The sequence below is a fragment of the Boleophthalmus pectinirostris genome, unplaced genomic scaffold (assembly GCF_026225935.1).
Source record: "Boleophthalmus pectinirostris isolate CB_2022bp ecotype Guang Dong unplaced genomic scaffold, ASM2622593v1 HiC_scaffold_10, whole genome shotgun sequence".
NCBI classification, from domain to species: Eukaryota; Metazoa; Chordata; class Actinopteri; order Gobiiformes; family Gobiidae; genus Boleophthalmus; species Boleophthalmus pectinirostris.
Genome location: NW_026570971.1, coordinates 17,297,594 through 17,302,194, shown reverse-complemented (window position 1 = coordinate 17,302,194; position 4,601 = coordinate 17,297,594).

Below are 4,601 nucleotides of genomic sequence, written 5' to 3'. Positions count from 1 at the left end.
TGTTGCTTAATGCTTCTTGCTTCAAATGACTTGGTAGACAGGTATGCAGCAGGGGGCCGCTGTCTATCTCCAGCACTATCCCAGAGTCGCTACAGGCTCTGATTAGCTGTTCAAAGATACACACTTCTATAGCCTCGATACATGCTCATGACAGAAGTGGGACAGTTCTCAAACGCTGTGCCTCCGCGGTCGAGATTCGCACATTCTTTTACGTGGGCATGTGTGAAAATTGCATACCGCCGCACGCTGAGATATTTCTGTAGGGTAAATATGCGTCAGGTTCGGCAGTTTCTATTTGTAATAATGTACGCAGTTAGACATAAAAAAGCAGTTTGAGCACCGTTATAGACATTTTTTTTACCAAACCCATACTACTGTTTGAATGTGTTTTACTTAATACTAGGGATGTAAAGATATCCAAGTCTCACGTTACAATATTGTCACAGTATGATATTTATTGCGATATCGTGGAAAAGCTCACGATATTACGATATTATACATAATAACAAGCCTGACATTATAAAATGCTTTGACCAGTCATTTGGTACAACATTTATTGTCATATTCCAGGCATGTAACAATATCCAAATCTCTCGGTATGATATTATGATGATATGCCTCTCACGGTACGATATTTATTGCGATATTTTGAAGAGGCTAATAATGTAAGATGGGACATATTGTGACAGCCCACGATATTACTGTGAGACTTTTGACGATACAATATCAGGATTTTTTGTTACGTCCCTACATTTGCAATACTAAAACAATTAATGGCAGAGGTGGCATCAAGCCATTATTTTGCAAGTCTCAAGTAAGTCTCAAGTCTTTGTCCTCAAGTCTGAGTCAAGTCGAGTCTCGAGTCACTGGCCCATAAATCCAAGACAAGTCAAAGTTGTCTGCTTTGAGCTTCAAGTCATTTTAATTCTTTAGATTTTTGTAGTTTCTACAACTTTTAAGGTAAATTGTATTTAAAAGCTTATGATATATTTGTAAATGAGTATTTATATAACAGTTGTAGAAACAACTTTTTTTTTTTCCTTTTTAAAATCTTGACAAGACTTTAGTGTGAATTATTATAGTCAGAACAGAAAGAATTCAGATTTAAAAGTGCTTAATATGAGTTATTTTGTCATGTACTCTGCACTGAAATTGGAAGGATCATGTTCTTTGTAGTTCCCTCTGTTTTACTGTATTGTACTGTATATTACTGTAGTACATTTGTGGATACCATATCACAGTACTTCAGTTACATCCAAAGTAAACGAAAAGTGGGAGGAACATATTCCAGTTTGTGCCTTTAAAATTTGGCACCACATGTTTCAACTGAAAAGAAAAGTATTTTCTAAAAACAGTTACTTTTTTGGAGAAGCATCGAGTCTTCACAAGGCTCAAGTCCAAGTCAAGGTCCAAGTCATTGACCTTCAAGTCCAAGTGGAGTCCCAAGTCCATTATATCAAGTCAAGTCTCGAGTCCTAAAAATAGTGACTGAAGTCTAACTCCAAGTCACGACTTACAAGTCCCCACCTCTGCTCAACGGTGATGGAAAAATGTATTGATTTTTGTGATTATGATTTGATTAGCATGTTTTAATATTTCAAATCAAGGCACATTTCAAACTAATCCAGAACCAAGGGAAGACTGAAGTATAGACAGTTTAAAAATAAAATAGGAATCTTATACATTTCAGTTCATAGTGATCTGAACTACAGGGTTGGCAAGGTTTATACACAATAAGATCGCAGATGGTCAGTGGTTTTGTTTTTTATACAAAGCTTTTCCACATTCAAGGCATTCAAAGCGCTTTACATCAAGAACCACTCACCCATTCACACACACATTGACACACCAGTATACGCACACACTGGGGGGTAAGTCCAAGGACACAACAAGCTGGGGCTGAAGCTGGAATTGCACCAACGACCTGTGGATCATTGGATCTGACTACTCTACTAATGATGTCGAGAGTGGGATTTGAACCACAGACCTCTGGATCAGCCACTGACACACATTTAGGTCACATATAGACAGAGTATTTTGTTGATTGCAGAAAATATATTATTACGTAAATATTTGGACAATGTGACCATTCAAATTGCAATTTTCAAGTTTATTTGTCAACACGAGATTATAATTTATATGTAACAACACACCTTTGCTAACCACAGGATATTAAAGCTTCTGACTCTTTTAATATTGATTTATTCTTAGCATGGGCAGATCAGTCTTCTTTCCCAGTAGATTTACATGGCAACAGACAATAAGTAGCCACATACCTCATCATTCATTATGTCCAGCACTGCAGCTAATTAGGCCCCACCGCTCCATCACACTCATTTCTTTTACGACGTCCGATGATGAAATTCTAATCTTGTAATACTCAGGCCAACAATTACTGCATATACTTAAGTGTCTGCCCTACGCCTGGACCTAGTGTAGAGCTACGATGCCAAATGTCCAAACTGCAGCTGTCTGGTTTGAAAATCTGATCGTGGATAAAGATTTAGACGCCAGCAATCATCAGAACTTGAGTGAGCGCTCCCCCTGGCTCGCCTACCCCATCACACCATCTGCCAGTTTGGCGTGCTCCAGCCTTGAATGTTCACTTTGTAATCTGCGTTGTTATTTAAAGAGAAATGTTTGACATGCAAAACACTTTTTAATCACACAATGCAGCAGAGTTACGCTATAGAGGATTAGTCTATAAGAGAGCCTAAGAAAGTATGTGGTATTTTCAGATAGCTGTTGAAAAGATCAGAGACAAATCCTTATAGGTGATGCAATTTACACGCATACAATTTAGAAAAGCACATAAGCAGCCAATGACTAAATACAGAATTTTAATAAAATGGTATTAAAAGTTAAATCCTAGGAGTCTTTTTTAAGCTGAATAAATTCCAAGCTCTTCACCCTCCTTCTTTAAGCTCCAAGTGAATGAGCAATCCTAAAGAAGATTGAGAAAAAGAAATGGGTTGGATTATAAGATTTCTGGCGATTTTACAAGGTACACTGTTCTAGAAGTTCGTTTAAGTTTCAGGCAGCATTAGTAAAACAGTGGATTAAGTCAAATAATTAAATAATCAAACATTGGACAGCAGCTTGACATCATATTCCTGTATATATTGAAGTACAAATACCATTCTGTCCACAAAAACACAAATCTAGGTATGTTTCTGATAAGGAAACAACATTATACTTTGTCAAAATTTTGATGAAACTTGGTATATAGGTAAAAATAGCCAGAAAAGCCTAAATTTAGTTTGATTGGACCAACAGTTTCCGAGATATTGCAATTTCATTTTTTCACTTTTTTGCGTGGGTCGCTGAATTTCAAACCGCATTTACTCAGCAACTACTGGGCCGATATCAAAAACTAAGGTATATATGGAAAGCGGAAATCAGGAATCCAATCAGCATCTTTTTTTTTTTGCATTTAAGTACTTTTGAATTACCTTTTGATCTATATTTTGACCTTGAAATTGACAATAATGGACACGCCCAACCTCAATGACACCAGTAGAAAAAATGTAGCCTTATACATCTACTACAACATATACAAAATCTGGGGTTTTCTTTTTTATCCATTCAGTGTATATGGGTATACATTTATACACAGAGAGTCCAAGTTGATATACTCTAAGAAAAATTGTCAATTACACAGTACCAAAAGTCACTGAAAATTTCACAACTGTCTTTTTTTCATGAAATCAGGATATTTACTACTTCAGGACAGGTCATTATGCGAAATGCTGTAGTTTCTTGTCGAAGATTATTGTTGAGTGTTTATCACACAGTGTATGTCTGAATCAGATTTCCAACAAGGATCATCTTTGGATGGCTAGTAGAAGGTCTTGGTTGGTCCATGAGGGTGCATGAACTTTATCTTATAGACACTAAATTCTTCTGAGACCTCCTCCACCAGACCGGGCCTTCGTGTTCATCTTCATCAAATCAGGGGGGTTTGCCTGTTCACTCAGTTTGTGGACATGCATCTGTGTCAGGGAGACAGGGGACAAAACGATGGTACTGTAATGTTCCTTTGATTGTCAGTCATATACACTGAATGGATATTTGGCACGTCTTAAGATGGGAGTAAGTCAACATCTAGGTAAATTTGTGTGAAAATAAAAAAAGAAAACCCCTCCAGATTTGTAGTAGTTGTTGTTGTAGTAGACATATAGAGGTACATTTTTTCTATTGGTGTGATTGAGGTTGGGCGTGTCCTTTATAGTCAATTTCAAGGTTAAAATATAGGTCAAAAGGTAATTAATCTCAAAAGTACTCAAATGCAAAAATAAATGCATAAATGGGATACCTTGGTTTTTCATATCGGACCAGTAGTGGCTGAGTAAATGCAATTTGAAATTCGGCGACCATGCAAAAAAGTGATAAAATGAAATTGTGATATCTCAGAAATCGTTGGTCTGATTATGCTAAAATTTGAGATTTGGCTTTCTTGGCTATGACTTACCCATACACAAATTTTCTTTGTAATTGGACAATGTGAGGGTTCAAATTGTATTTTTTTTTTTTTTGGGATGAATTGAGGTGGAATGACCCATAGATCAGGAAATAGCATATCCCTTTAAGTTGTGACCATA